This window comes from Echiichthys vipera, assembly GCF_963691815.1.
Source record: "Echiichthys vipera genome assembly, chromosome: 11".
NCBI classification, from domain to species: Eukaryota; Metazoa; Chordata; class Actinopteri; order Perciformes; family Trachinidae; genus Echiichthys; species Echiichthys vipera.
In genome coordinates this window covers 17,127,453-17,134,952 of record NC_139836.1, presented here as the reverse complement: position 1 = coordinate 17,134,952, position 7,500 = coordinate 17,127,453, and the positions used below count along the sequence as shown (strand labels likewise).

At 43.1% G+C, this 7,500-nt stretch overlaps 1 protein-coding gene across 1 annotated transcript in view; it reads right to left on the bottom strand.

Annotated features, from left to right (window-relative positions):
- Positions 1-7,500, bottom strand: part of slit1a (slit homolog 1a) — a 98,363-nt gene that overhangs the window by 86,511 nt on the left and 4,352 nt on the right. The gene's annotated exons all lie outside the window — the stretch shown is intronic.

The following is a 7,500-nucleotide window of genomic DNA, read 5'->3' as shown; positions in this document are numbered from 1 at the left end:
CTCCCCAACCCCCCACCCCAAAGCACAACCAAAAAAGCTGTTTCCAAATCTACGCCGAAAGCACTGGTCTCTCTCCCTCAGTCACTCTCTCCTTCTCTCGTCTAATGACTACTCCAGGGATTGTAGCGCTATGCAGTACGAAAGAGAACAGTCATTATAGACAGATGGTGAGTGTGTGTGTGTGTGTGTGTGTGTGTGTGTGTGTGTGTGTGTGTGTGTGTGTGTGTGTGTGTGTGTGTGTGTGTGTGTGTGTGTGTGTGTGTGTGTGTGTGTGTGTCAGTGTGTGTGTGTGTGTGTGTGTGTGTGTGTGCGCGCGTGCAAATGTCTGTGTGTGTACACAGGTGCATCGGCAGGCCAAGCGACAGGGCCACGGGAAATAAATAATGGACTGGGCTTCATTAGCCCGGACTCTGATACACACACATGTGGTGCTCATTACAGGTGCTTACGCAGATAGGCATATGCACATACAACACCCACACACAATTCTGGATGCCATTGTCTTATCTTCAGGGTGGTCATTGCTGATGAAACCCGGGAGGACATTAAAAACAGGAGAAATATAGATGAGGAGAAAGGGGAGAAAGAGGGTTAAAGCGAGGGGTGGCAAGGGATGGCAAGGGGAATATGTGGAAAAATGACTCACACGTAAACAAGTGAAACTGCACTTTTCTTCTCAAGCAATGAGGTCTTGCTTTATCTTGTAATAATGGACATGCAATAGTTCCTGCATGCACGCCAGACGAATCATAGCATGTTTTGTTAGCTGAGATCTGGTAACTGAACTAAATGTGATGTTCCTGGAGATGTCTTTAAACAATGTTGCATTATCCTGGTGAAATTATCCATCCTATAAACCATACTGACCATCCACCTGTTTAGCAATGCCGTGCCAATTATTCAATGCTCAAATCCCACGAGCAGCCTATGATGTTTTACCTTATCAGGATCCACACAGTTTATGACATATTCTGACCTTTTGCATTTCCATTCTGCATCAGAAACCATGAAATGTCTTTAAGTCCTTATAATTAAGGTGATAAAGTTCCCACTGTAGTTCATCGACTGTAAAGAGCACATTTATGAAATCCGCTGTCCTAAGCATGTAATTAGCATAAAAAAGGAAATGTTCCTTATAAAGTGGACACTGGGCTTTATAGCCCATATATAGTGTTAAAGCTCCTGGTGTTTGACCCAGCTGATGATGTCTGCTGACCCATGGGAGTCTTCTGTCTTGCCAAGTCACTCCCCTGTCTGTGAAGATGCTCTGTTGCTCTGGCTGATGGAAAGTAGCTGGGATTCACATCAGCTTTAGACCGGCAAGTAATTTTTCATGTGCACACGCACAGACTCACACAGTAGTGGTGTATGGTCAGTTAACTTTTGTGCTCTGTTCTGCATGAATGAACAAATGTAGGTGAACCCACACAGAAAGGTAAGAGAATATGGACTCTAGACATGCATGAAGTCTGGAGCCAGTAAGGTCCGTCTTTGTGTTGATTCCACGTCTAAATAAACACACTGTATGCAAAAGTAGTATATGGTGGCAGTGCCTGAAAGAATATTCTGCTGTTTATTAGCTACAATATTAGTCACTGCTACTTTCTTTGTTTAACAATCAAAGGAGGCTAAGCAATGGCTTTTGGCACAGCAGCAAAGGCACGTTCACTCCTTTCATAGACAGATGTTTTGTAGGACTGACTTTGTGTGGGTTTTCACACTACAGTACTGCAGTATTACTTTTAGAGGCAGAAAATGATCAGGAATCATTCCCAGATCCTACAGAGAAGGATTTCCACCTCCAACAGTTTCAGTCAAATCTATTCCATCCTCTATAAACTCAGCTCTGTAAAGATTCCCAGTGCTGACACACTTTCTGGAGAGCAAGTGAATTTATGACATCACTATCTTCCTTCCCTCTTCATCTTCCGTCTCAAGCTGATTGATGCCTGGGAGTACTTCCTGGTGCACCTTCCCTTGGGTGGACAAGCGGCAGCTATACTCCACTGCTCCACATCTCTATAATTCAAAGGGGCTCACAGCACCGCTACAATGCTGAAAAACTCATTATGTTTATTTCTGCCAGCTGTTGGGGTCCCTCGGCTGAGGGGGACCTGGTTCAAATTGAGCAACATTACATGAAATGAAACCCCAAGACAAAAGGGAGGATAAGCAAACAAACAGGCTCACTAAGGCCTGCGTACAGACACACTCACATAGATACAAATATCCAGTCCACATGTGCTTGGTTACTTACACACATACACAAAGACCATATAAATATACTGTTTCAAGGAATGAACACAAGCACACCTATTGGCATGTGCACAGGCAGTGCCCGTGGGAAAGGCAATTGTGTTCTGTCAGGAGCTGGCCAGAGCAAAAGAACATAATGATCACTAGAGAAAGTTATGTTGACTGTACAGCTTTCAACTAACATTATACATTCATGCAGAATCATTGCAGAGCTGAAATGAATAAAGATGTAGCAGGACACTTCAGGCAAGTCAAAAATGATCAGTTACTCAAAGCAAGGTATAATAAGGCGGACCACTCTATTTAAAGGTCCCATTTTATGCACATGTTCAGGTTCAAACCTGTATTTTGGATTCTGTCTCTTAAAGCCCTTGCTCTGATTAGTCAGCGTTTCTGGGCCTTCTGCATCTCTTCAGCGACATTTCAGCCAGTGACACATTCTACCTAAATATACAGTATATATAGTATAGTTGTGACATCACAACTGTACAGAGTCCAGACGTCTTGTCTAAAGGCACAGTTTCTGAATACTTGGGTGTACATTTCTCTATGGATTGATCGTTTTTATACTTTCACAGTATTTATACAGCACCTTGACCGGCTTTATAATAAAAAAAAGATATGGAAATATCACTTTTTTTCTCACTACTGGGGTTAGAAGTGACTCACAAAGGTGGGTACCACACTTCAGTCAGTCAAGTCTTGTGCTTGCAGCCGCAAAACCATTGGCAATGCAAAACTTACTCACAGGCTGAAAGTTGGCAGGACAAGACAAAGTGTAGCCAGGGTTGTAAACATGGCTAGGAGGTTAACAAAAGCATTTCACAAGTTTAAAATAGTACACCTTTTATCAAACACTTCATTCCCAGTCTAAAAGTCACACAATAACTCTAACTATAAAGTAATATGATCTAGCACAAACTGAAATAGCAATATCGTAATCTTTTATCTACAGGTTAGATAAGATTAGATAGACTGGACACTGGCGAGCAATTTTGCAGGTTAAAGTTAATTCAGACTGACCTCTACATGATTTTTCCCCTTCCTCTTTGATATTACACTTAAATTACTTATCAAGATGCTTTTTTTGTGGTGCAGTCATTCTGTATTGCTGCTGAGAGCCACAGGACCATTTGTCCTCAACAGCTTTTGCCTGGCAGGGAATACAGAAGCCAGCTGATTTAGGACTGGTGGCACAGTGCTGTCCAAACTCCTCACCGTGGAAACAATCTCATGATCACAAACCGGAGGTTGTGTACAGCCCGAGTGTGGATGCTTATTAACCACAATCACACACTGATAATGCTACTTGACCAGACCAGAAAGCGCTCTCCCCAATGAATGAACTGAGCAGGTTGAGAAGCTGTGAATGAGCGAAGCATTCCTCCTCCTCCAGACTTCACGACATATGGACGTGACAGCCGTGAAACACACAGGAGCAGAGAAAGTGGGAAAAAAGACAGAGTCACTGAGAGACAGGAAGAAGACAGAGCTGCTCTGACAGTGTTGTTAGCAGCCTGAAAGCGGCGGTGTGGATCAGTGTGGTGGAGTGTTGCGAGTAGCCGCGGAGCTGTGAGGAGCTGACGGGCTGTCTGGGAAACGTCAGAGTAGAAATGGGGCTTGGTCGACTACAGTATGAGGAGAAAGTGACCTACATACTGGTTGGTCCAACAGGCTACAGAACCAGGCAGTACCATCTGGGCTCACACCAACCTCCTACACAAAGATAGAGAGACTGAGCACGTGAAAGAAAAGAGAGAGAGAGAAAGCAGACCACCGTGACCAAAATAACACACCCTTAAACGCAACTGGAACACTTCTATCCACACTAAGAGGTCAGATTTCTGCTCAGCTTGGACAAACCATTCCCTCTCTATTGAAATGTGGCTTTCAGACAAGCAGTTAAGGCCCTCCACTGTACATTTTTAGTGTGTGTGTGCGTCATTGAGCGTCTAAGTGTGTGTGTGTGCAAAGACGTCTGAGAGTGTTTTCCCAGCTCCTGGGCTCCGCAAGGGCTATTTACAGTTTTCATTCTGCTCAGTCAGGCCTCAGGAGCAAGATTACTGATAGGGAAGGTAAACATCAACCAGGTTCTACACACACACACACACACACACACACACACACACACACACACACACACACACACACACACACACACACACACACACACACACACACACACACACACACACACACACACACACACACACACACACACACACACACACACACACACACACACACACACACACCCTTCTCGGAACCTTGATCATGCAGGATCAAGGTTCCTGCATTTTGCAGAGCTCATTTTATACGGCTATTGTTAAAAGTCAGGGACCAAAACCCAAGCATCTGTCTTTTGCTGTTTTTACTTGGTCTTCCCACTATAACAACAAGCTTGAAAAGGAGCCTCAGAGTTGTTGTTTTTTCATGTAGCAGATACTGCTGTAAGAAAAAACTGGACAGACAGCGAGAGGGGGTGGGGGTGGGGTGGGGGGGTGCAGCCAATATTTGGTCAAACATACACAACTTATCACACTCTCTCAGGCCAAAGTGAATCAATTAAACATCTGTTCCAATATGTTACTGCCAGAGGCTGGAAAAAGAACGCACACAGAGCTGTAGTACAATCAGAGACTGAAGGATCTTTCATGGTTGGTACTGTATCTGTAGTTTGTTCAGTGACAGACGCTGAGGTTCTGTTGTGGTTTTGAGTCCCGCATGAAGGCATTTAGGCTGTGTGAATGTGTACTTTGACTGTTAAGTGTATCATGTGGACACAACATCTGTTTCGCCACATCTATTATGTTTCAGTTATTCCACACAGAAGACTGGGAAGACGTTTGCCTGACAGATGTGCGCTGACGACTGGTAATTTGATGGATGCTGCATGTGTGCTGGAATCTGTCTGTTGATCCCTGAGAATAAAGAGTCTTATGAGCGGACCCCTCCCCCCACTGAGTGTGCTGATATCTGCATTCCTCCAGCTCTTTACAAAGATTAGCTCATCATATCCCCACTGAAAAAGCCTCAATGATAAGTCAATTAAGTTATAAGTCAATCAAAAGAAAAGTCACTGGTTTCAGCTGCTAAAATGTGAGAATTTGATGCTAGTCTTTGTCAATGATAGTTAAGCAAATCTATGGAGTTTAGACTGTTGGTCAGATAAAACAAGACATTTAAAGAGTCTTACTCTTACTGTAAAGGAGAAAATAAATATAAAAGGAGAAAATAACTGAGAATTAAAGGTCCTATATTATGCCTGTGAATGTTTTCATCTGTCCAGGTCATCGTTATCCTCAAAGCAACTTCGGTCGAAAGCAACTGGACTTGGTTATTTGTCTAGGAAGACGTATTACCTCTGATCCAAGGGGTTCATCAGTTCATGTACCAGTAGGACCAGTCCCAGCCTGGTCAAATGCGTACATAAACTGATGAAGCCTCTTGGATGAGAGGTGAAACGTCTTCCTGGACAATAACAAAGTCCTTTTGCTTTCGACTGAAATTGCTTTGGAGGTCCCATATTATGTTCATTTTCAGGTTTATACTTGTATTTGGGGTTTCTACTAAATGTTTACATGCTTTAATGTTCAAAGCACACATTCTTTTTCTCATACTGTCTGTCTGAATAAACCTGCATTTACCCTCTGTTCTCTGTCTCTGTTTTAGCGCCTGTTTCTTTAAGCCACTATTTCTGAAAAAGCCCAGTCTGCTCTGATTGGTCAGTGTTTCCGGGTCTTCCACATACAGTATGCGCTCTCTTTATCTCTGAACTATCACTGCAGCCAGGTAACAACTGTACACCTAAACTGTATATAGTATAGGTGTGACCTCACAACCGTACAGAAGTCATTTAAAGACAGTTTCTGAATATGGGCTGTGTGCATTTCTCTGTGGATTGAGCTTTCTGATACTTTCACAGTATTTATATAGCACCTAGACCGGCTTTACAATCCGAGTAGACATGGAAATCTCATCTTTTAAAATATGAAGACTACAATAAAACACTGTGTTGCACTGAACACAGCACTGATATGATATGATAAGTGTAATATGAATGTAAGTGTGTGTGCAGATCTTAAGCAGCCCTTAAATCTGGATTGCTGCCAATATTTTCCTCTCAAACTTCTATCACATCAAAAGCATCTCACGGCTAGCGTGAAATGTGGATTATGAAGGCATATCCAGAAGAGTGTTCACTGATGTGCATTTTAACACACACACACAGACTCTCTCACACACACAGACACACACACACACACACACACACACACACACACACACACACACACACACACACACACACACACACACACACACACACACACACACACACACACACACACACACACACACACACACACACACACACACACACACACACACACACACACACTCTTCACTCTTCATTGCCAGCATCTTACTGGCTAGCCAGGAGGGTTAAAAGGAAAGATGGACTTCTGAGAGATGAAAGGTGATCTAGATGGATTTTCTAAATTCGATTTTCATGGTTTGTGAGATACAGCCACTCTTAGATAGGCGTGCAAAGCAATCAAGCATGTACGCTCACATATGCACATGCTCAAGCACATCATATATAAGTATGGAAGGCACGCACAAGTAAAAAAAAAGGTGCATGTACTGCTGTTGGAAGGCATTCTTTAACACACATCCCATTGACAGGTTCATTCCTTAGCTCTCAATCAGACACTTCCATAAAGTAGCTGTGCTCATCAGGAGAGCAGGCCAGTGAGAGTCGGGTGAGTTCAGAGTCATCACTTTGCCTGCAACACGCTTATACGTAGTACATGTATGTAAAATGTAAAAAGGTGACTGAATGCTTTGACAAAATGAAAAATAAAGACAGCTGCAAGTGCCACAAGAGGAACTACTGAGGACTACAATACCTATATAACCGCATACTTTGTGTGACAGTGAACTGTGGACAAGACCACTCTGAAAATAATGAACTTGAAACACAGCTTTAGCGATGGCGTCCACCTCAGTATTCAGTACAAGGGAAAAGACCACAGCTGTGTAGTACAGGCAGTAAATTAAAATGACTGAGTCCCAGGCCTGTAATTTCACAATCCTCTACTGAGCATAAACATTCTCTGAATGATCTTCATTCCAGGCATTATCACTCCTCCCGGGGTTACCAGCTATGAGGATGGATATATTAGAGGACAAAAAAGGATCTGAATGAAATTCAGTTTGCCTCGGGGCTAGACCTATTTTGCC